The sequence below is a fragment of the Lygodium microphyllum genome, chromosome 5 (genome assembly GCF_053477565.2).
Source record: "Lygodium microphyllum isolate KBCC chromosome 5, Lygodium_microphyllum_v1.1.10, whole genome shotgun sequence".
NCBI lineage: Eukaryota > Viridiplantae > Streptophyta > Polypodiopsida > Schizaeales > Lygodiaceae > Lygodium > Lygodium microphyllum.
This window is the reverse complement of record NC_141139.1, coordinates 31887612-31913989: the sequence shown is the minus strand read 5'-3', so window position 1 is coordinate 31913989 and position 26378 is coordinate 31887612. Positions and strand designations below refer to the sequence as shown.

General features: G+C 41.7%; 1 protein-coding gene and 1 pseudogene across 1 annotated transcript in view; one reads left to right on the top strand and one right to left on the bottom strand.

The window, feature by feature from the left end:
• LOC148035659 (putative serine protease EDA2) overlaps positions 1-26378 on the top strand; it is a 185661-nt gene that overhangs the window by 111520 nt on the left and 47763 nt on the right. The window lies entirely within an intron of this gene.
• On the bottom strand, positions 5733-6499 carry LOC148035660 (uncharacterized; annotated as a pseudogene).

Genomic DNA, 26378 nt, shown 5'->3' with positions numbered 1-26378 from the left:
AGGAAAGAACACGGGAATTGATGAGGAGGATAGATTCTATGCATTGCATACATTGATAAGTGTGTAAAAAATGCTTTATGGTCATTTTTTCTTTTGGATTTGTGAATGATGAATTATGTCTGTTATGCTTCTATGCTTGTATTAGCCGGACGAGTTATGGATTGTGGTGGTTCGGGACGTTGGGTCCCCAACCCAATGCTTCCTAACACTGTGTGAAGTGTGGAAAAACTCACCTGCGGATGGGGGTTCTATACTCCTGAGGGAGGTAGGTGTTTTTGGTTTTTGATCACTCAAGCACTTGAGAAAGCAAAGGGCCGAGCGATAAGTGTCCATGCTATGTAAGATGGCTCCTGAGGCTTAGGGAAGCTTAGAGGGGCTCTGAGCCAGTAAATTCCATGTTGACTGTGGACGGAGTGCGATCATATACAGCCCAATCCTATGAGATTGGAAGGTCCTATCCTAGGCTGGACAATGTCTTTTTGCAGAAAGACGGTTTTGTACCAATCTGCGGAGTGATGGTTGTGCTTGTTATTATGAAATAAAGTATTTGATTTTCGAATTGTTTGTTATGTGCTAAAGATTGAGTTTAACTAACCCAATTTAATTGAGTAATGAAAGGAAGCTGTTTTTTATATGTCCAAACAACGTGGTAGTATGCTTTGCTAATTAGAAAACTAAAGCAAACCCAATCAAGGAAAGGGGGATGCTTCGATCCTGACGATTGAACGCTTATGGCCTGGTGGACCCGATAAGTCGGGTAACTTTCTAACACTAGAGAGAGCTGATTAGAATGTGACCCTCCTAATATCGGTAGGATTGATTACACTCTCCCCTGTCTCTCACTCTCTTTGAACCAAGTGCGGTGTTAACCTTGCTTCTGCCTTTGATTGATTACAAAGTGGTCTTTCTCTGGTGGATGTTAGATTGCTGTTGGGGGTGACTTGTCCATGCCTCCCCTGTGAAGTAGAATTGAGATTCCCATGTTCAACTAAGTCCTAGGTTTCCCATTGGGAGATTGGATGGTGATGTGTATGGATATGAATTTGGGTCGACTACTAAGAGGACTCCTCCGGGTCTCTTGGAGGAGGCACCTCACATGAAGTTTCCTCCAACTAGTTTACGATATATGCCCAAGCTATAATGAGCAGATGCAAAAACAAAGGAAATTGAATATCTATCATGATCTATTACATCCTGGATACATGCAATTCCTTTTTGCAATAAAGTAAGTCTTGTTGTCCGTGGTCCATCCTATGAGAAAGAGACCATAGCATGAGTGTATCAAACCTGAAATGGGAGGGAGAAGAAGATAATGGTATCTCACAAATGATGCAATGGAATGAAGAAAAATCAGGAATCTAAGGGAATGTTGCTGCTCCTCGCAACCTATGCTGGTCTTAATGGAAGATGAGGATCTTTAGCTCTTGGGACACTGCCGGTCTGATACCATGTGAAGGAATAGTAGGGTTTACGGAGGAAACATAAGAGTGTATTGCAAAACATATGAGACAATTAATGAACTCAGAAACTTAGAGAATGGATGAAATGTAGAATGTAATGAATACAAGGGGCCTTAGGGTAATGTGCCTCCTAGACCGATACTAAGGTGAGCGAAGATGAGTTGATGATGCTGATAAAAGCTCGGAGATGGCTGCACTTTCGTGATTGACCATGTGGCAGCACTTGTGAAAGACGTTGCCTTGTGAAGGGAGTAAAACAAAATCCTTTGGGTAGAGGAGTGTTGATGATGACCACTAGATGAAGGCAGTTGCAGTTTGATGATGGCGACAGCTGCAGCTGAAGAGTGCCAACTCTAGAAGGTGGGATGATGGTGAAACACAAACCTGGGAGACCTTCAATATGCAGGCAACTCATGTAGCTGATGACACTTTCTGCCAGATGATCAAAACACCAGGAATGATGATGGAATCTCTCTGAAAACGTGGCAGCAATTAGGCAACTGCTGAGCACACCATCTGCAAAAGAAGACAGGCTGAAAAAGGGTGATAATGACGTCCAGCAGCTGCACGACCGCCTGCCAGGAAAAATGTGGCTGTAGGAGGGCAGAAAATAGGTCGCAATCAGCAGCTATGATGTCTCCAGTGTGTCGACACCAATCAGGTCCTCCATTGACTAGTGATGTCCTCTGGATCGGGTGAGGGCAGTAGTGTGAGGAAAGGATGAGGAGTGAAAATATAGGAGAGCAATAGTATGCCCAGAGCATGTCCTTATAAAGGGGATTTTGGGCATTTGTCCTACTGTGAACAGCCCAGTCACGACTGTTGTAAACCTTCAATGTTAGACTTGAACTAAAATACAAACCTACCATCAGAAGAGACTAGTGTGAGTGCTGCATATTGAGATGCTTAGTGCTAAGCTAAGACAAGAAGCAAAGAAAAAGCAAAAGGAAAGAATAAAATGCATGGAAAAGATGAGTGAATGAATATGTGGAACATGGCAAGTGGAAATCCTAAAGGTTATGGGCCTATGGGCTATAGCCTATGGGCCTAAAGGTTAGCAAGAGGAAAAGATTAGCATATGGGCCTGATGGATATAGCAGGTTGAGTTAAGAGTAGAAGTGCTAGACTAGCCTGGTGTACTGTGTGGAACCTAGAAGGTGCTAGCCTAAGGGTGTCATGACCATTGCACATATCCTTCAGTAGGTTTTTGGTAAGGGTAATTGTGTTGAGGCGAAGAAATAAAATCAGACTCTGATCCCATTAGAAACCCTCGTAAGAGTGGCTAGATGGGCATGTGGTGAGAAGTCTAATGTGCTTGGTCACAAGATCTATCAGCCATACCTTAAGTTATTTGGAAAGGTGCTGACTGAGGGGGCTGTCCATATGCCCATGTCCAGCAATGTGCCGTGCTGGAGGACTTCCTCTTGGCTGCCTAGGAGATATTGGTCATTGTTGTCGTGGTTTTCTATGGAGTAGATCTAGAAGGAAGGCCTTGAGCCTTTGTATGACTCTCCTCGTCTATACGATTTGAGTGTTGGCAGTGATTATTGCATCTATTCTTTTTAGGAAAGTGTTGCCAAACTGATTTAGTGTCTTTGGTTCTGCCTGAAGAAGAGGTGTCAACCTTTTTAGGACTTGCCTCGCTCGCTTGAACATTCTTGTTAACTTTGGGCTTACCCTTTGGAGAAGAGGAACTCAAAGATCCCTCTGAAGTAGACAATGTGGAGGTCTTTATGTGGACTTAATCATGCAGCTTTCTGTAATGGCAGAGCTGACATTCGAACTCATAATTGATTGGCAGTTGGGGCAACAAAATGACTTGTTGCATAAATTGGAATCATTTAGAGGCTGCTCGTTTAAGAATAATGTGACCAAAGTATCATTTGACTTCAATGAACGAATAGTGGCAAACTTAGCGAGCAGTTGCCTATGCTCAGCCATCTTGACTTTCAAACCATCCCCTTCCTTATAGAGAATTCGTGCACCCATAGTCGAGATCGATATCTTGTCAGATAGAGTTGATAAGATGACTCCAATGATCAGATGCTAGAGGAAAGTGGTGAAACTCTGAGAGAAACTCAAGTATTAACCCATGTCTTAACTCGACATTCACTTTTAAAGCATTACAAGCCTTCCATTGATGGATATGATTAGGGTCAGCAAGTCCAAGGTCCTATCATAGCCTACAGGCCATCTGCAAGGTCCTCATTGACAATAACAAACTGATATTGGTGACTCCAAGCCTGGTTTAGATGAAGATGAGGGTTCCCTAGTTGTATGTCATCCTTGAGTGCAGAGATGGGCAACCTCATCAACTGACTTTGATTGATGTGTAACTCTTGATGGAGTGAGATAGAGGTGTGTAGTCGTGCCATCTTCTATGTAATTATTTTGTGAATTCCATGTCGAAAGTTGGCTCAACAGGGAGAAGCCTAAGAAGGCACAATGGGTTCCCAAGAGAAAAAAGACTCAGCCATTGTAACTCATACAAACCTAGCCTTGATGATAGCCATAGGATTCTCTTCTAAAGAACATTGGCTTTGATACCACGTGAGGAACTGCGAGGGTTTGCACTGAGAAAACATAGAATGTATGAACATAACTAAAACATGATAATTCAATCAAAAACACAAAAATAGGAAAGAATTAGAATCTGATGAATAAATGAATATTGAAAATGAATGAGTGAAAAAGATGATACAGAATGAGATGCTCAAGGAGCATAGATGTCCAACACCCATTGACTCTCATGAGCAGTACCTCCAAATTTGATGGGCATATAGCTGATTGGAGCTGAGGGTGATGTGACACAGCAGCTGAGGGCCAGTTGGGTAGAATATAACTGAATTCTGATGCAGAATGACTGACATCTGATGAATAACCTGCTGGATGGGCAAAATGCAGATCAGCCTGTTGTGTCTGAATGATAACAAAGCTGCTCCTGATCGTAGGGCTTCATGATGTCACCAGGTAGTAAACAGGTCGCAGCTGGTTTGGATGACAGAATACACAGCAGCTACTTTTTTCTTTCCTCCAGAGAAAAGAAAAATCTATTAATAGCATCTTTGGGAAAATCCCGTGAGGGAAGATACAAAGTACAAAATACCTTTGTCTATGTACATTACAAGTCCAATGGTTGTGTGAACAACCAATCTGGTGGGCTATAATGCTATTTTGGGGGGTCATATGGAAAAAAGTGCATGAGTCCTAGGTCTTCAAGAAGGGCTCTCTTCTCTATTGCAATCCTTGAAAGAGTTTCATGTGGATACATCTTGAAGGTCAATAATGTGGCTACATCTTATGGTCCAAATGTACTAGGCTATAAAACTAGCAATTAGCTCCTATCAATGACAAACTCACCATAAAAGGGATGGGACATTGGACTCACCTCCCAGGTGTAGAGCCAAATGGGCTCACCCTCAAGCTTGCGAGCTAGCAGCAGTGCGGGTCATGACCACATCCCAAGGGTTAGCGTCCTGTACCACCAACACATACCATCCTGGTGTATGGGTGTGTTGGCCAACGGGCAAAGAGTCCAAGAGTGGTGACCACACAATGAATGCGCATAATAGGCATAGAAACATGAAACGGGGAACGGGAATGGGGAACGGGGACGGGGACGGGAACGCGAAACCTAGGGAAAGGGGACGTGGGAACGGGAATGGCATTTAAAAAATCAAAATTCATGAAAAAAATTTAATATTTCACTCATAATCCATGTGGACTTTGGAGTGTTAAAACTTAAAACCAAGGTATATAATCCACAAGGACAAATCATTTTAAGTTTTAACTTTAAGATATCATGCATTATTCTAAAACTACTCATTAGAAATTGAATTGCAACGTACAAGGCTCAAGAGGTAAGCTATTCAATTATAAATAATAAAATCCATAATACATATGCAAAAAATGATAAAACAATGAACAATGAACTAAACTTTAAAGTCTAAGCTAAAAGAACATGCCTATGGTACCATTGCCAAAAAACTTAAAAGATTACAAATATGAAATTGAAGTCTAATCTTTGAAAGAACATGCTCATTGCCCCAAAAAAGACTACAAATATAAAGTCTAATCTCTAGATTGAAGCAAAATGCGGCATGCCAAAATAGCCAAAAGGGCAATTGCAAGACTGCAAGACTCAAGTACAAATATAATATTGGCATGACACAACTGTCAACAACCCAAGTGTCACACTGTCATCAATGATCATAATATCATATATAATGTAAATGTGTCATGTATCATGAGACTCGTGATAAGTAAGCTAAATCAAAGATCATGATCATGATATGAGGCTGCTCTAGCCACTCCTGAACTGCCGGTCTCATCATCATGTGTACCATGAATTGCTGCATCTCCCTCAACATCAACATGTGTCTTCTCTTCTTGCTGCATCTCCCACTCTGTGAATGGATCAGGCTTTGTTGTCATACTGTTACTTAACATCCTCAAATTAGCACTAACGAATACTAGATCGTTTGCCCTCTCCACACCAAGACGGTTCCTCTTCTTTGAAGCAATGTGAGCGCATGTACTCCACAATTGCTCCAAACAAGAGGAGCTAACTGACTGACTTAAAATACAGATGGCTAGTTGCTGCAACTCAGGACCATCCGAACCATAGTCCTCCACCACAAAGCTGTCCCAATCTTACAGCGATCCTCCTGTGCATCCCCACAACCAAAAGAACCCCGAAAGGTCCTATAACATGAAAGCTGATCTCTGATCTTTCATCTAGTGCCATGATCAGACACTAGACGAGACAATATAAGTCTCCATGCATCCATAACCTCAGTGTCATTCTCCTGACCCTTGCCTTGGAACTCAGGATCCACAACAAATGCAGCTGCATGCATGGGTGAGCTATAGGAGTTCCACCTCGTCACAACTAAATGGTGTATTTCCTCATACTCCTCATCATTTGGTGCCAACTCTTGCAACTTTTCATTCAGCCTATCCATAGCCTCATATACCTTGCCAATGCAAGGTTGCATAGCATCCATAACCCTCAATAAATGTACAATGGGTGATACCATAGCATCTATCCGCTTTACATCATCTCAAAAAGTGGAGTTATTTGCTTTCTCCAAGCATAAGATACCTGTAGGAGTATCTGCCAATGTTGATGAGGTAAACTCATCACTAAGAAATAACTGCCTCAAGGCACCACTGTATTCTCTTAACCTGCCTAGCATCAAGAAGTTAAAGGCAAATTTGGTATCAGAGTATTTTAAAAGTGTCTTCTTCGACCGCAAAGAGAAGTGATGGCGAAGAAACCGGTGATTCAAAACAAAGCTAACCATTTGAGGTCCTTGCTGTATGACAGGTGCAATCCATGACAGGTTACCAATATCCTTTAGTAGGTTGTTCAAGCAATGAGCCATACAATATGAAACTGTGATATGCGGATAATATCCTTGAATAATACCTGCTGTCCTATTTGTGGACTCTCCATTTGCAACAAATCCCACAACATGCTCTGGGACAATAAGCTCAACACTTGTAACCCACTCTGCTGCAAGTACATCTGCTGACTTTCGTGTCCCCGATGCATCATGTGAAGATATGAAATACATTTTCCCACGAGAATAAGCAACCATACCATGAATGGATCGCTTGTGTGTATCACTCCAACCATCAACAATCAAGGAAACTCCATTTTAAGCCCACATGCTCTTTCTAGTCACTGCTGCTTGCTCAACAAGGCACTTTTCCTTGTCGAGCAAAGTGGTGCGTAAGGTCTCTGATGATGGAGGTACATACGAAGGGCCATACTCATCAATCTTCTTGCACATCAATTTAAAATACTCTGACCTGGCTGCACGAAATTGAATGTGGTCATGATAAAAAAAGCGTGCCACTGATGTATCCACCTCTTCTTTATTCTTGGGATCCCAACTAGCATCAAGTGTGCTTCATCTACGTGCAACATGTGGCATTGTTGATGCCATGGCCAATGCAATGCCTGCAGTAGGTGTGGAGGTAGCACTTCTTGATACTGACCTTGCTCTAGATACATCTGATGGGGATGGTGTCACAAAAGTTGTAGGGTTAACTGCAACACGTCGTGGTCTAGATGCAAGATAAGCTTGTTGACCTGCTACACGGTCACGAAGCTCCCTTTGCTTCTCCAAGGTCACATTCAGACAAAACTGCACCTTTGAATTTGGCTCATGTAGGAGATGTGCTCGGACCTGATTATGCATAAATATTAAAATGGAACGAGTGGCAATTGGTAGTCCATATTCTAATATTTAAGTAACTTTGAAAAATTAAAATCAATAAAAATTTGAAATACAAATGCTCGGCTCAATGGATTACCTTGTTTGCTCCACTAATTCGCTTGTATGGGCAAAGCTTGCAAGTCCATGGTCGAGATCCTCCACCACTCAAAGGGCGGTCAGCATTTACTTCTTCCCACCATGACCAATCATCAGACCTTTTTCCTCGACCACTAACCCGACGAGCGGGGCGGGAAGATGAAGCCATTTATGATTTCAAGCTGAAAATTGAAGGCTCGAGAGAAGAGAGAAGGCTCAAGAGTCAAGACTCACTCAAGCGTCGAGAGAGAAGGGAAAGGGAGAGAAGGGAGAAGAAGAAGAAAAGAGGAGAACTTGGAACTTGGAAAATAACTTAGAAGGAAGACTCAAGAGAAGAGGAGAAGAAGGAAGAGAAGGAAGAAGGTTCAAGGAAGAAGGAAGAAGAGAAGGGAGAAGTGAAGAGAAGGTAGAAGGAAGAAGAGAAGGAAGAGAAGAAAGAGAAAGAAGAGAAAGAAGAAGAAGGAAGAGAAGGAAGAGGTTGGAGGTGGGAGGAGAAAGAAGAGAAAGAAGAAGAAGGAAGAGAGGGAGGAGAAGGAAGAGAAGAAAGAAGAAGAAGGAAGAGAAAGAAGGTGGCTGGGGGCAGGATGCAGGCGGGAGCAGGACGCAGGCCAGGACTGGGCGAGAGTAGAACGCGAACTGGGCGCAGGCGGGAGTCGAATCTGTAAGAAGCTGAGAATAAGGAATTAGTGTAAATAATATTGATATTATGCCATGTCACACTGACATTGGTATAAAAGAAGAGGATATGTAATTTTACACATCTTTTTGACACATTAATACAATTACAGACTTTCTCTCCCTTCTTGCTCACAGCTTCTATGACTTCCCCTTCTTTCCTATCTTTCTCCCTCTAAATCTAGTTTTTCTCTCTCCTCGTCACTCTTCTTCTCTCTCTTCCTATTGTAAGAAGCTGAGAATAAGGAATTAGTGTAAATAATATTGATATTATGCCATGTCACACTGACATTGGTATAAAAGGAGAGGATATGTAATTTTACACATTTTTTTGACACATTAATATAATTACAGACTTTCTCTCCCTTCTTGCTCACAGCTTCTATGGCTTCCCCTTCTTTCCTGTCTTTCTCTCTCTAAATCTAGTCTTTCTCTCTCCTCATCACTCTTCTTCTCTCTCTTCCTGCAGTGTTTCTCTCTCTTCTGCAGTTTTCTCTCTCCTCTTTCTTTCTCCCTGGTTCTCTCTCTGACAAGTGGTATCAGAGCTTATGTCTTTGATCCTTGTGCAACACATCATTTTCATGATTTAAGATCTTGCTGCGGAGGTCACAGTCATGAAAAATTTGGTTACAATATGTTTGGCCTGGTTTGGAACCATGTTTGTTTGTGCCTAGTTAGTTGGGGTAACTAGCACAGGGAAAATCATGATTAGAACTATGGTGACTGCATCAAACCGTGCTAAAGATGGTGGACCATGAGAGTATCCAGTGGACAATGGCAGGTTCCTACCAAGAATTTGACAGCTCGTGACAAATGAAGGGAGATGGAATAAATGCAGGTAATTGTGGTTTGGGAATGAGTTTGGTTGGGTTACTTTTGGGAGGTAGGGTTTACCTTTGTTAACGGACTTTCTCTCCCGCCCAAGCTTCTTACAAACTGCCGCATTCTGCGCCTGCAATTTATGCTGAAGTATAATGAGGATTTTAAGAGCTCCTTGAGCTCTCAGGTAGCCATGGGAGGCCAGAGAGGATAATCGTGAGGAACTATTGATTCCTTCCTCTTCAATAGCATGGTTTGGATCACATATAGGCAGATTTTATGGGCCACATACAAGCAGATTTTGTGAGGCTTCATCGTGGCTTTTCAGAGGGTAATGGAGCCTTAGAAGAGGAAACATCCGACTGCTTCTTGTACTGTCTGCTTCAGTGAGGCATACTCTTCAAGTGAAACAGTCACACCTGTATGTCCCCCTCTGGTTCTGACTCTAAAACGGCTGTTTTTGTTTCAGACTCAGTAAGGGCTTTGATTTCAGCAAGGGCCATTGCTTCTGATGCACGAGCTGCTTCAGACTCTTTTAAAGCTGCTTGTAGTCTACTCAATGCAGTGCTGGTGGCAGCCTTAAATTGCTCAGATTCAAGTCTTGCTCTCCGCACTGATTCTCTGGATGCTTCTGCAGCATCCTTGGCTTGATCTGCCTCTGCTGCTAATTGTTTTATGGATGTTGGCAGGGTCTCCTTGGCCTCTCTAGCTGCTATCTCACCTGATTTGGCTGATATCAGCAGCTCTCTAACTTTGCATAGCTCTTCCTGTAAGGAGGCTAGAGTTGTACACGCCATCTGTTCTTTTGAATGCATACTCTCAAGTTCCAGTTGAGTTCTTTCCAACTCTGTTTTGGCTGCCTGTATTTCTGAAGAAAGAGAAGACTCATTTTCTGCAGCATTTGTCTGCCTAACTTTCAACTCATCTAGCTCTTCCAACACTTTGCTAAGAGCTGTAACAGATGCCAACTCAGTAGACCTGACATGGTCCTTAGAAGAGGAAACATTCGACAGCTTCTTGAAGGTCCAGATGGCGTCCCCCTCAATGTACTTCCAGCAGCAAACACAGAGGAGGAAACGTATCACATTCGGCAGCTTCTTGAAGGTGAAGGTCCAGATGGCGTCCCCCTCATCCATGTATGATACCTTAATGAAACCAGAACCCCCACACAAATTCTTGGCATGATCTTGGCCAATCACAAGAGCATTGCCGAGAAGAACCTTCAAACTAATGTGGCTGATTGTGTGATCGGAATACCAGTATTCTTCATGAGATTCAGAGGAGGGCCGTCTTGGATATTGCAGCTATTGCAGGCCTCTGCTCGTTGCGATTGATGTATGAGACCATCGCAACTGCACTTGCTTATGGAATCTATTTCATCTACCTTTCAAAAGCATCAATCTCCTACCAGTGCCTCTGCTCCAACTTGGATGCATACCAAGCCTTCTCCATCTCCAGCCAATCTCGCAACCGTGGATTCTTAGATGTGCTTCTGGGATTGAGCTTCATGTATATGACTACCTTGAAAATTATTCTGGTCTCATGTCCCACAGTCGAAACATTCATTTCCTTTAGATTCCTCTGGATGACACTCCCAACCTTCAAGTTTATGACTTAAAGAAATAACCTTCTTCTCCAGTTTTTCCTCTGGCATGTTACTGGTCTTTGGATGGTCTGACTGCTCATGTATTTCACAATCACCAGCATCATCAACACCAGGCTCTTCCAGTAATTGCTCAAGATCTTCAGATTTTGTTATTGGATAAGCATGTTGGTCAAACTCCACGTCGTGCATCTGAGCATCTACAGATTCAGCAGTCTCTCTAAAGCTTAGAGCTATGCCTTGCAGAACCAGTGCTAGATCTTACTTGATCAATGGAGATGACTGAAAGATGGTGGGGAACAATCTATTCTATCAAAACAGATACAGAGGCTGGTGTTGACCTCAGAGGAGGTTGAGGAAGAGGAGTAGGTGTGCAGATGTTACCAAGTCCATCCCAATAGAGGTTGAGTTGAGAAGCTAACAGTAGTTGTTGGCTCACATCACACACAGGAAAAAAAAAAGGGGGGTTACAAGAACAAATGCTGCCCTAGATCCTCAGTCTGATGAGGCCTAGGATATTGATATGCTTGAAGGCTACAGAGAATGTCACTTTGAGCTATCTAATACCCAAGAGATCAGCAAACAAGTTGTTCATATTAAGTGCAATCAACTGATGATGATGAAGATCATGAAGATGATTATAATGATGTCTGTACAGCTTGACTACACTTCAGATCACTGAACCTGTAGAACCTGTAGAATTCTGATCAACATGTTTTAGCTCTCTTGTGGAAACAACAAGTGTTGAGCCAATCACCATCTGACCTAGGCATCTAAAGGCATTAGGAGTCTCATCAACAACTCAGAAATGGTCAAAGAATGGGAGATGTAACACACTTTACATCGATAAAATGAAGAGATGTATTTCTTATACTTTGTGCACCTGGAGCAGTTGATGTCATAAGGACAGTTATACTGAGTTTTTCAAGCATTACAAATCATTTACCCCAGATGTTGGAAGCAAGTTGGATATTTCAGAAGAGCTAAGTGGACTTTCTGATATCTAATTCCAAATTTGGAAAAACATTGAGTCTTGGCTGTTGCTACAACTGTTGCAGGGACAATGGCTCTTGAGATCCAGTAACTTCTTCAGTTACATACACTACACATGCTACCCTTGCATTGTGAGTCCAAACCTCAGCAGCAAGAACATTGCACTTGAGGCTTGTGAGAACAGCAGAGATATCTGACAACAGTCCTGGTCGATTAGTGCCAGTCAACTCTATGGATGTGTGTTCAGCAATTGATTGAACACCCACAGTACGTCCCAAACATGTTCTTACCTCTGAACTTGCAACTGTTTTTTTTGCTCCCAAAGCTTGTTGCATATACTCAATTAAACTTTCATCTGTAAGTTTGTGTCCAAGTTGATTTGTAACATGGAAAACATCCATGAACCAACCACCATCTGAGGAAGGGAAAGCATCAGTAATGATGGCAAGCATTTTCGATTAAGGAACAACTCTGAGTATGTTCTCACATATGAAGATAAAGACGGTGACTGGATGTTGGTTGGAGATGTTCCTTGGAGTATGTTTGTTAATACTGTGAGGCGGCTCCGGATTATGCGAGGATCGGAATCCAGTAGTTTGGTTCTGAGAGGACCAGAGAAGCCTAAATGTCTCACATGAAGAATGGGGTATGAGCTGCTGACCCTGTTTTGGGTATAGCTCGTCTTCCCTTAGGAGGGTGCCAAATAAGCAGCAGTGAAGTCTATTATGTCTTTCAATTCAACAGCAATATTTTTGAGGTCTTTCCTTCATAAATAAGACCACTTAAGTAGACATGAGGTTTACTTATGTCCTATGTAGATGGCTTCTGGGTGTCTTAAAACTCTTGTGACATATACCTCTGTATCATTGGTAGAACTTGCAGCTTCAACAATCTAGTGCTATTCTTTACAAGTGAATGAGGCACCTGCCCCTTGATATGGAGGATTGGTGCTGATCAACCTCAGCTAGAGAATAACATTGAGCTGAGAGGCAGATTTTCTGTTACAGAAGCAACTGGATACTTCTCCTGATTCATCATAGTTGGTTGTATGGGTCTGATCGAATGGATTTGGTGGGTTTAAGGAGCTGTAGCATTGTAGTGGCCCTGTTTCAGCCTTTGCAACCATGCCACTGTTTCTATGTGATTAAAGGACCAAATTCAGTGTGGAGTGGGAGTCCCTTCCTATTTTTGTGCAATGCTCCAGGTTTACGGATACATATCTTTTTCTCAGGTCTACGGATAGCACAAGATTGTTGGCCGCAAATTGAAACTATTCTGAATGCAATGCTTTCCAGGAATGACAAGTGGTAAATGCATGCTTGTGATGGATATGAAGTGATATGGCTATAGTTGACTTCTGTCATGATTTGGAATATATAATGCAGAGTATCATTCCATTGAACCTTGGCAGCAGAATGGCTATTATGGTCAACATGCTTATGCTTATGAGCATCCATCTCTTCAACAAAATAGTTATGATTATACTTGTGAAGCTCTCTTGGTTGACCAGCCTAGTTCTTATGGATGTGATAGAAATGGTTATGCTTATCAGTACACTTCTAGCTTTGATCAACAGCAAGCAAGTGATCATGACCAATGCTGTGGGATCAATGATCAAAGGCAGCATGCTTATGTATGCGAGCAGCAAACATCAGTGGAAGCAAATGCATATGCTCAACCAAACTGTCCCTCTGATGCGCAGCAGGGCTATTATCACCATATGCAGTATGGACAGCATGAGCATTATGGTGATGAGCATGGACAGCCATCTGTTGTACATGATGAGCATGGACAGCCATCTGTTGTACATGAGCAGCAAGATGACTATGAGCAGCAGGTCAAAACTATTATAGAGCTGACCAATGGTGATGAGCGTGTGTAAATTGCTATCTAAGGCTAAACGCGTTAGACACCTTACTAGTGATACGATACGGGAACTGCATGCTGCGGGCTTATGCTATCGATGTGCTAAGCCACTATCTTGTAATCACCAAGCCACATGCAGGGCAAAGATTGCCAAAATATTCTTGGTATTTGACTATTATGATGCAAAGGATGGAGAAGATCTTGTTGAAGACCATTTTGGTATGAGTCCACAACAAGAAGCTCAGTTCAAGAAGGCAGATCATGGACAGCATGTGGATTTGGATGATTATCATGCAATGGTGACTTCAGCCTCATATACTTCAGTTATACAGAGCATGGTGATGCTTGAGAGACTTATGGAAAAGTTAGTGAGTACCATCATGATGATCATGCTTCCAGCTGTATTTGACTTTGATCTTATGAAAGTTGATCCAATGCATGGCAACGATACAACTTTCCCTTTTGATCCGGGTGGCTATAGGCTGATTTTGACCCTCTGTATAGATTAGTACTACTATTGAATATTAGGTAATCTTTTCTTTTACCACTTGTAATGCTGTACAGAGTAGTACTCTGCAGCCCCTACTTGGCTATACCAATAAGTCCGATATTTGTTTTTGAGGACAAAAACTTCATTTTGAGTGGGGATGGATTGTAAGAAGCTGAGAATAAGGAATTAGTGTAAATAATATTGATATTATGCCATGTCACACTGACATTGGTATAAAAGGAGAGGATATGTAATTTTACACATCTTTTTGATACATTAATACAATTACAGACTTTCTCTTCCTTCTTGCTCACAGCTTCTATGGCTTCCCCTTCTTTCCTGTCTTTCTCTCTCTAAATCTAGTCTTTCTCTCTCCTCGTCACTTTTCTTCTCTCTCTTCCTGCAGTCTTTCTCTCTCTTCTGCAGTCTTCTCTCTCCTCTTTCTTTCTCCCTGGTTCTCTCTCTGACAGAATCTAGATTGCGTCATGACCTCGATTCATACGGGACAATCCTACCATGAAATCTATAGAAATGCTACTCCATTTCTTATTAGGGATTTGTAAAGGATGCAACATCTTTTCTTGTATGTGCCATTCAACGTTGTTAAGTTGATACTCTATGCACTCACATACATAAGACTCAACTATAGTCTTAATATGTGATCAATAGGAATAATGAGTGACCAAAGCCAAAGTCTGGTGCATGCCAGATTATCCACCAATGCTTTGCGCATCGTGAGACTCATATAGAATTTTCTTACGAATACCCTAATCATCGGACACTATCATGGAAACGGGAAATTTTGAGATGCTTTTATCTTGCTGATAACATTTGATTTAGTTATTAATCAAACGTTTAAAGTTATTTAGCATATATGATGCACATGGCAGTTATTTCATGGTTATAGGCCAAGGACCCCGAGGGTGCATTGGGTAGCAAAGACAAAAGTTGTGAAAGTTATGCTAGCTGAGATTTGGTGGTTAGTTGGTGTCATTTTTGACCCGAGGACAATTGTTTGGCCAATAAGTGTTAGTAGTGGTGACACCAAGGTCTAGCATTAATTAAGTAATTAATGCTAGCTTAAGGGTTAATAGAGATTGGGGACCACTGTAGGTTGCAAATGGCTTTAATTATGAATGGGCACATTAAATTTTGGGGAGGGTTAGAAGGGCTGAAATGATTTTTCAAGATGATTTAATTCTGAAAATTAATCAAATGACATGATAATGTTGAAAAATGGATCTACAAGGTTTCCACTTGGCAAAAATGCCCATGCAAATTGAGAAAAAGTTTTCGGGGGATTGGGTCTCAGCCATTCAGTTAGTTTATAGCCTAGAAGAGACAGAGAGAGAGCTGCTAGTCCATTTTATGATCAAAGGACAACAATTGGCTGCAGAAGACAGCCATCTAGGGGCCTCAGTAGGGAGGGGACAGCAAGAAAACATCTTCCAAGGGCTGGCAACAGCATTGTTGATTAGATGACAATATTTTGGAGGTGCTAGCAATAGGTAACTGCATTAAATGCAAGCTGGAGCAGGTAGCATGTAGATTTTTATGGTTTTCTCGTGAAGAAAATCAGATTTTTCTCTCATCTTGGCTTTCTCTCACATTCTCCAGTAATTTCTCAAAAGATCTTACCATTTCTGAGCCATTTGGAGGAGATCTCAGTCATATTTAGTGGACAGCAGGAGGATTTCTGCTCTATAAACCCTAGACTTTTATTGAAATTACAGTTTGATAGCCACCTCGCGACCCGTGCCAATAGGAGAAGGCATCATACACTGAATTCAGCACCTAAATTTTGTGTAATTGTCAGGGAATTAGGAATTTCAATTTATGTTTATTTGTTGATTGCTGTAATTAAGTGCTCAAGAAGGAAGATTGGTTTCAGACATACATAGTTTGACTTGTTTCAAAGGAAATCCATTATGAATGGAATATTTTACCGCTATCTTTTGTTAGTACCTAGACTACTGGCATTTGAACCGCCTAAGATTCCTAAGCTGCTAGGTCCCTCTTGAACTAGTTGCTAGATCTTACCAAAGTGAAGATTCTTTTGGCAACGCCCTTTGAGAGAAAGATAGAAACTGGTCGAAATTTCGAAGAAGGATAAGGCATTGACTTTAGGAATTTGGCCGAGAGCATCAACAATCATATTAGTTGCGCCTTTCCTATAGGGAATTTCGAAGTTTGACTCTTGCATAAGCCTTGCTCATCTTGCCTTGTGGCCATAGAGATAGAGCTGATCACATAGCTATTTCAATGAATGGTGGTCCATCCAAATAACAAACCGGGCGCTATACAAATAATGCTGCTATACTTTAAGTGCATGGATGACTGCCAACAATTCCTTCTCTTGGTGGTATAACATGTTTGGGCATTTGTGAGCTTACGGTCCTCGAATGTAATGTCAAGAAATGATTGAGCAACTAGGGAGATAGTAGGGTTTGCAGGGAGAAACAGTGAGTATGTACAAGAAGCATTGAGTGGAGAAAAAAAGAGAAACTCAAATGAATGAAATGAAATGAAATAATAAAGTGAATTTGATATAAGGATGTTGTAGCACGAAGGATACCCTTGAGCAGGGAGACTACCAAAGAAGCCTTTGAGTTTGCAATTGCAGGGATGATGAGGTGTCGCGTGGAGCAAGGAAACTCCGGTCGAAGAGGAGCCTTTGAATTCTCAACATAGGAATGATGAGTAGTGATGTTTGGGGCAAGGAGACTGCCGTCGGAGGATGAGGAGTCTCTAAATCTGCAAACATAGGTCTGAAGATTGACGCTACCTGTAACAGAGTGATGCTGGAGGTGGAGTTAGAAGCTGAAAACACAAATGTAGCAACCTCTGATATTGACACCTGGTGAAGGAGAAGGTCGCCCCAGCAGTGAAGGAGATCCTAGATGCAACAAATGCAAATGGATGAAGCCTCTTGATTGCCAAACACAAGGTGCAAGGTTTGGTAATTTGTTGCTAGGTGATGAAGGAGCCAACCAGATAGTCAAATGCAAATTGATCAATCGGCCTAGAGGGGAAGTTGTTGCTAACTGTCAAAAGCCAACGACAGGTGGAGAAGTGTTGTCGCCCACTATGTAGGGATGTTGCCAACCGAGGAGAAAGCCATTGCTACCATAAATGCAGATTTGGAAAGGAGATGATTGATGCCTGGTAGCACGACGGATGGAGATGGTGGAAGGAGAGGAGAGAGGAGGTCTGATGAAAAGAAGTGTGTGTGGTGAAGAATGAATGGAAAGTGCCGTATATATAGGCACAAACAGTCTCGCCCACTGAAGTCTCTCGTACAGTGCTCCACCACTCTCAGAAGACCCTAGAAAGCCTTTTTGGGGTTGGAAACTGAAACAAAAAATGAGAATAAAGAGGGAAATTGTATGGAATGATGTGGTTTCTCAATATCCCCTCTTAGGCCAAAAAAGGAGCACAAAAGAGGAGTTAGTTGAATAGAATAAGATCCACCATGTAATCTGAGAATGCCACCTGAAAGGAGACCTGTGAAGATAGTCAAGAGACCAAATGAGCAGTAGAACTGGAAACACAACCTCGAGTGAGAAGCCACTAGCTCCGTACACCATGTTGGAAGGAATTCGAAGGTGAAATTCGAAGGGCCCTAATCGAAGATAGATCTTTTAAAGATTGGGTAGGAGTAGAGGAAAGGACTACTCAAAAGAAATCCACTCCTTGAAAGTAAATGATGGTGGGTGAGGAACTTCAAGAGTATTAGGGTCCCCTATTGAAACTGGAGGAGTAGGAGCCCTCTCCGAAGTCGAAGAAAAAAGAGATGCCTCCTCTGAGGGCAAAGGAAACATATCCCCCTCTAGATCCCTTGCTGAGAGAGATAGGGACTCCAACTCATGGATCATGGACTTTGAGGTATCTTATGATGAAGGAAGTACCACTGGTCATGCCGAAGAAGGTATTTGGGGCTTGGAAGGAGGAGAAGCCAGAGAGTACCCAGAGGTGTCTGCTTGAAGAGGGTGGGGTAGAAGGAGAAGGCTCACAGTAAGGCAAGGGTGGGGAATAGTTGTGGTCTCTCAATGGAGAGGATTGTGGAGGAGATGTGGGCCGTGGGAACCATTGGACCTGAAAATGAGTAGGGGAAACCTCTGCGCAATGTGGTGGTCTCGAGGAGGACTTTTTGCCTCGGGAGATCTTAAAGTCTTTGTCTGCTCGTGAGGTCGGATGCGGCTTAGTGCCTTGAGCATAGTAAGTTGAGAGCCGATATGGAACAATCTTTGTGGCCTAGAAAGGAGAGGTGGCACAAGGAGTGCCTGGGGAAAGACACATATACTTCGGTGGGTTAGGGAGCAAAGGTCAATGTCGACAATCTTGGGGGGGGGGGGGGGGGATTTGACCGTTCTTGATGCAGTAGGAGCGCTCAATATACAAGCAATCTGTTGACGGAGATGCCATGATAGCAAAGTGACAACCTTTAAAAGGGAGGGTGTGAGGGAGGGAGAAGAAGGATATCTTTTAGTGACAGTGGAAATGGCAAGGAAATTAGATGTAGATGTTGAACTTGCAACTTGTCTTTGCCTTCATTGATGTAGAGCATCTCTGTGGCTCAATGAGCACCTTTGGCTCTAATACCATGTCAAGAAATGACAGAGCAACCAGAGAGAGAGTAGGGTTTATAGGGAGAAACACAGAGTGTGGACGGCAAATACTAATGGAGAAAAGACCAGAAACTCAGATGAATGAAATGAAATGAAATAAGGAAGTGAATTCGATACAAGGGTATTGTAGCTCGAAGGATGCCCTTGAGTAGGGAGATTGCAGAAAAGGCCTCTGAGTTTGCAGACGCATGGATGATGAGGTGTCGCCTGGAACTAGGAGACTGCCGTTGAAGAGGAGTCTTTGAATCTGCAACGCAAGGTTGTTTAAATTTTCATTTTTTTGAACCCTCCTTCTCTCCTTTTTGAAACTCCATGCCTATATTTACACGCGAACCCCTTGTGCCACTCTTATGTTTTTACTGAGTGATGGCTATGTGGTCCATGATCCACCGCCTCACTTTGTCATCCTCATGACCTTCCCTCTCATGGTCATGCCTGAAAGTAACAGGCTACTATCTCCATAGTAGTCTTGTTTGTCGAAGCTTATATTTCTGGGCTATCTCTTCTTTTGGCCATGGCTTCTGGCCTACTCTCCTTTCCCCACTCTATCATCATTGTGTAGTTATGCGTCTGATCCCTGAACCCATCATATTGTTTTCAATGGTTATACAGGCTCAGAAGGATTAGGGCCATCTTGGCTGTGCTGGCTGTTGTAACTCCTCGTATTTTCTGTAGTAATGACTGCAGTATCCATCGTCCCCTTTCTGTTTTGCTCGTGTGTTGATTGTCCTTTACATTCCTCATATCAGGCACACTATTATAATAATGCCTGGGTGCCCTCCACGTTCATTTCTGATTGATAGCGTCTATATTGTGCCATCATTCACTCATGAATGGCTACAAAAATTATTGTGGCTGTGTTCTAAGGATGGTTGCAGAATTGCATAGTCTTTGATACATGGTGGTGGCTATGTCTCCTGTCAGACTAGGTAGGTGGCTGTCCTTATGCCACGGCATATTATGCATGGATAAGGACAACACATGCAGCAGCATGTTACAATGGTCTTCTGTAATACCTGAACAATGAATATTGTATTTCGGCAGGTAGGCATGTCATGCTGGTTGACTATTATTTTCTCATGCATACCATTTCTATGCTGCATGCTGGGTAATATTTTGGATGCATGGTCATGGCACATGCATGGCTTCCCATGCAGCTTTGACTGACATCCATATAAGCTTGGATTGAGGGTAATATTTTAGATGCATGGTCATGGCACATGCATGGCTGCCCCTGCGGCTTTTAATGACACCCACATTTGCCTGGATTCTGCATCTGTATGCTTCATCACATCATGAATCCATGCATGCACTACATCAGGGATCGTGCTCATCTCTGCTGAATGTATGCATTGCCTGTCTTACCTGTGCATATATCCAAGATGTCCATTGGGAGAGTAACCCGAACATGTATGATAATTATTACAACCTTTTGTTACTAATCCTCTATCATCACGTCCATGCTGGTCATATTTAACACTTGGGACCATGAACAAACTGTACGTATACAGCCATGATATGGTTAAGCCAAACGATGTGAATAGCCCCCCAGTAAAAATCCCCCTTCCACACACACACACAACACCACCCCCCCCTTGTACTCAGGAAAGCCCTCAGATATAAAGAGGGTGTGCTTCAGAATACATCACTCACCAACCTTTCTTCTACCATTTTCCACTTGTGATCTCCACAAATATTCCTTGTTTGTCCTTGCCAAGCCGTTGCTGCAATCTGGATCAACAAAATTTCTGCAGTTTACCTGAAATGGATTCTTGAAAGGAAAACCAGATGTGTTGAAGGAAATAGCAACCAGGAGTGAATGTTGAACATATGACACAAAATCATTTATTAGTCCTAACTAATATGTTGTTTTGCTTGGTTCACATGTACCAATTTGCTCCTCTACCCAAATCTTGGCTCACGATACATCGCAAGCACCTTTACCTTTACCGTGAAGAATGTGACAATTGATGTAGCTTGGCGGACCACTCTCTTCACCCACTTGAGCTTCCCAATGTCCTCCATGAGCAAGTTCAAACAATAACTTGCACATGGAGTCCACACAGTTGTAGGGAACTCGGCGTCAAGCAAATGGCCCATGCACTGATAATTTGATGCATTATCGGTAACAACTTGCACCACATTTGAGAGGCCCACCTATAACCACAATTTACAAATTACAAGTAAGTATACTTATTACTAAGAATACTTGGAAATTAGAGGTTAGAGAGAGAGAGAGTCTAGAGAGAATTGAAACTTGAGCCTTTTAAGTTTCAACTTTCAAGATTCAAGGAATCCAAAGAGGGTTGGGGGGGGGGGGGGGAGTGCATGGCTTGAAAAGGGGGTGGGATGAGATATCCAAGGCTTCCCACCCCCCCAAAAAGTGCCACGTAGGTAGGTGAAACGTGCAAGAGTAAAGGCGGGGGCACAAGAAATGTGGGATGCGGGACCGAGGACGCGCAGGCTAGTTGGCCCAGAAAAAGGTACAAATTCATACAGATACGTACCGTATGGTACCATACGGACAGTGCCGTACGCTAGCAACTATGGCTCTACCTTACATCAAGAGTGTGGACGACCATGGCAATGCATTTCCCTTCAAGAAAATGGCTGCCTTTTGAATCTTTGAGGATTCGGTGGAGTTGCCTCTCAAATAGGTTGCATCAACATGTTGAATAAAAGCCAAGGCTTTCAACCTATCTTGTGCCCCTTTGGGAGGTAAGTTATCATACACTAACTACTGCAACTATTGTCATACATGGGGTTATGCATACTACCAGCCATGTGCGATACATTGGTCTTTGCATACCATGCATTGGTTGCTATATACCATAAGGAGTTGTGACATATATCCCCATATGTGGTTCTTGACCCGCCAGAGCATGAAAAATAGTGCCACTACCAAAGTATCCTTCTTGCCCCATACTTACATGCATGCCGGCTGTCCAAAACTCACTAAGTTGGCACTATCAAGATGGCCTTGCATTTGCATATCCAATCCCACTGGTACCAATTGCTTTACCTTATCACCAATCTTTTGTGCATCTTTAGGCTGCACTGGTTGTCCTTTGTTGGGAGCTTCTTGTTGCCCTAATGCCTTTGAAGATGACATTTTCTTCTTGCCCTTGGTGTCCTTTTTAGGAGAGCCTCAAAATCTCTCAAACTATGAATCTTTGGCCAATTGAGCAAACATGTCAGCTGTTGCCTTTAATCGAGCCTTAAATTGGTTGTTATATTTAGAAGGATCCGCTTCTTGGTCAACCACCACATCTTCTCCTTGTTGTCCATGCTGTGAGTGTGTTCCAAGATTAGACATTGCATTTTCAGACTAAGATGCATCATCATTAGTTGATCTATCTCACTATAAAAAGATATTCTTGCTGTAAATGCTCACTTAAACCCAATTTCAGCACTAGAGCAAAGCTTCTGACATTGAATTTGGTGCCTTGAGCCCACCAAGTCGAGGGAATTGATGGCGCTCAGAAATGGAACCGTGAAACCAGCCTTCCTCCTTGGAGAGAGTGGTAATAGCTTGATCGATCAATAATGACAATAAGCAATTAAAGCACATAAATGGAAATGCACAATTTATTGCTTAATCTTGGACAATGTATAGCCTATCGCCACAAAACTAGCGCCCGTAATATTTTTTTCATCCTTTATTGCAAATGAATAGAGGACATTGAGATTCTTTGATCTTCTCTAGTAATCCAAGTGGCTCTTGCTATCATAAATGAGCAGCAAGCCTTCAAACCCATTCATCCCTTGGTTTGCTTAAGAATTAGTATTCCATTGTGCTCCTTGGATGACAAATTTAGCCCCAAATGTTTGTTGGTTCAATGGCCACTTGAATCTCTTGAAATTCTTGATTTCAGTGACTAAATTTCAAGTCTTTGGGCCTTCATTTCTAAGCACACTTGTTGAGGCACTTGTCAAACCGTGATTTTTGTTGTAAATTAGGGTTTAAGTAGAGATTCATTAAAATCTCAACCTCCAATGGCTAATTATGTTGGAAACTACTAAGAAAGAATGGAAATTGGTTGGGGGTGACAAAGAATATTGAGAAGAAGGAAAATGCCAATTTTCTCATGAAGAAATGGAGGAAAACATTTGCTGCCCTCTCCAAACAACCTTTGCAACTATCACCAATTGCTTGAAGGCCCTAGAAATGGTGTCGCTAGTTGTTTGCTACTATCACCTGGCTGAGCCTCCCTTGGTTGTTGCTTGCTTCGTGGTTGGGATTGTTGGAACTTGCGATGGATGTTCTAGCCTCTTGTCTTGTTCCTCCACCTTTAGAATGGTCTCTCTCCCTCTCCCCCAACCTCTCATAACCTTTTCCCACTTGCATGGGTAAGTTTTGCCAAGTAGCAACCTTCCAAGAACAATTTCTAGCATTATCTAGCTTTATTAAATTGATTTTCATAATATTATTTACAAATTACTTTAAGGATTATTTATGGCTCAAACAAAAATCTAATTGGCCAATCATTAAATTGGCTAGGCCAATCTATCACCCAAGTAGTCCTAACCACTCATTAGCCTTGAAATTGACATTAATTAATAAATTAATAAATGCCAATTTCCTAGTGTCACCACTGATACTTATGGCTAATTAAATATTCAAGGAAAAATTCTAACACCAAGTATAACCTAGTATCTATATGGTGTAACTTGTTATGACTTTTTCCTTTGGCACCAATGGACATCTTGAGGTCTTAGGTTCCACATTGTGAAATAACTATCTTGCACATCACATACGTAAGTCACATTTGCACATCTGATTATCTCTTAATCCCATGCTAAAAAAATCATTAAAATTTCACTCTCATGACAAGCATTACCTGATGCTCAAGAGGGGAATAGTACTTTCACTCCTAGTTAGGTACACTCAGATATCTAGTGGTCACTTGACTCACTTGGTATACTTAATGCTCATTTGACATACTGTACGTTGACAATATATCTGCTTTGGGACGAATTGTGATTAGTGTTCTAAACACTATACGCGTTGCTATGTAGTTGTGTAAGGATGCTTACCATAGCAGCGAGTATCATACATTTTGGACAATGGCGATTTGGATTATATTTGTGGACATGTATGTGGTAGTAGCAGTTGTACATGTTGCTCAGCTCATTCTTTATGTTACATATCAATGTACTTGTTTTGGTATATCTTTGGTTTATACATGCATGCAATTGGGATCAATTGGTAGGTTCTAAGACATTAATGTGTATTAGCCATTAATGTCTGTAGTGACATTAGGAAGTAGGCATTAGTTAATTAAATAATGCAAGTCAAGGCCTAGTAAATGCCTAGGAATACTTGGATGACAAATTGGCGTAGCCAATGTAAGTGTTAGGCTAACATGGTTTTTTTTGTGAGCAAGAACTAATAAATCGATTTTCAGAACTAATATTCTGAAAATTAATATAATTGGGCTGAAAAATGCTGAAAAATGCATTTAGAAGGTTGCTACTTGGCAAAACCTTCCCATGCAACAGAGGAAAAGGCTATATGAGACTGGTGAAGCCTCATTCCAACATTATGGAGGTTCAAAGAGGAAGAGACAGAGCTGCTATTGCAACTTTCTAGCCATTGGAGGCCATCAAAGAGCTGCCCCCGGTTGATCAAAAGGCCATGGGGGGTAGTTGACAGCCCTTGTAGGCTATCTTCGAGGAGGTGACGGCAAGTTTGGGACCCGCAAGGGCAAGTGATTGCATGTGGGGCTCTTGTTGATGGTGAGCTGCAGTAAACTAGTTATTCACAATAGGGCAACATCAAATTTCAGCTAATTTTGGTGGTAGCTTCCCTCAAGATCTCAACCTAATTTAGTCCCATGAGGGTGAAATTGACAAAATTTATGCTGCTAAAATCTAATTTATAGTAGCAAAAATAAGGGTTTATGAGCCATCTTGGGAAAAGTGCTCAGAATTCAGGCCTAATACTTGAATTCCAATAGCTGAAATTTGGGGATTTTAAAGATGTTCAAAAGGCCAACGAGACAACATTAAGTGTGGGGTAGAATTTTTCTTTGAAGGAGCAAATTGAAAGCCAATCCCCAAGTAAACCAAGGGACAAATTGGTTTGAAGGCTTGCTGGTTGCTACAAACAACAAGATGTAGCGAAGATTGAAGGAGATCAAGCTAGATCTCTATGCAATTCAACTTTGAGTAATACAAGTTAAAGAAATACCACAAGAAGCCCTAGTTTTGGGACCAACAGTGTGTCTATTGTCCAAAATTAAGTGGTAATATTTGCATTTTCAATTTATGCGAATTTTACGCTTGCTATAATTCGTGTTTAATTGGGTTATTTAACACCCATTCCTTGAAAGGATGGTTGGATTTAGACCATTGCGCTAGCAGTGAAAGATTTGACACTAGAGCATGTAGTGGACAAGTGTGGTATAAAGACGAGACAAAAGAAACAAAGGTGCAATGTGAAACTTCATTGAATTAAAAGTTTCCACCTTAGAATTGAGTTACATTGAGAAATTTTCGCAGTGAGCAGTGCAGTTAAGGCACTTAAGTTATAAAATAGGCGTTAAGCCCAAGTTTGATCAAATGAGCAGTTCAACTGTAATTAATGATCAAGTCATTAAGTAGTCCTTAATAAAAAATGTGATTTGATTAAGAAGCAAGTGGTTATTATTTTAGAAACTTAATCTTGGCTATTTGGGAGCTCTTTTCTCTCTCAGACTCGTGTTTGGATTGCTGTGGCAGTAAGAGGAGATGCACGCTTGTTGGATTTTCAAAATAAACAGCAAGAGGAGAGTGTTTTGTAGCCATTCCAAGTTGTTGCACAATTGGGAATCAATCTTGTTCTTCTCCTTTCTCTCTTTTAGATAGTGCAAATTGGTTTAGAATTCAGGTTTGCTATTGACAATAGATTAGTGGCTAGGGTTTGCAAATATCAATCATTTTGGGTATGGAATTTCTTGTTGTAGAGATTCAACCAAAACCTCTAAATTTTCCCTTATTTTGGGTCACCAAATCATTAGGATTAAGAGTAGACATTAGGACAAATGTATTCGGACATGAAGTGTGATCTTCTAGCCATTGAAAACATTACATTCCACGGCGATTGCATGTCAAAGATTAGGGTTTATGGACATTAGGTTCACAAGTTTGAATTACTACAATTGGATAGCAAACTGAAGTTAGGGCAAAGCTCTACGATTATTGGACAATGAGAGGTGAGGCCTCATTCAACAAATTGGATTGATTTAGGGTTGAGGTTCATGCGAATTCCTTATCGATTGCAATGTGTTAGTAGTGAGAGAATATTTGCATTTTTCAATGTCATGTTGGTCAACATTGGAGTGATTGTAGCTTTGTATACCTTGAAGATACTCTAGTTTGAGTTTTAATTGATATATAAATTTAGAGCTCATTGGGTTAAGGTTGATAAGAGCAATTAGGGACGTAGCAATGCGAGTGTATCTAGTCCATTGAAGAGCCAAGCATGCGAGGAATCATTAGCGAAAGAGTGTTGGTTTGTAACAGCTACATTGATCGCAA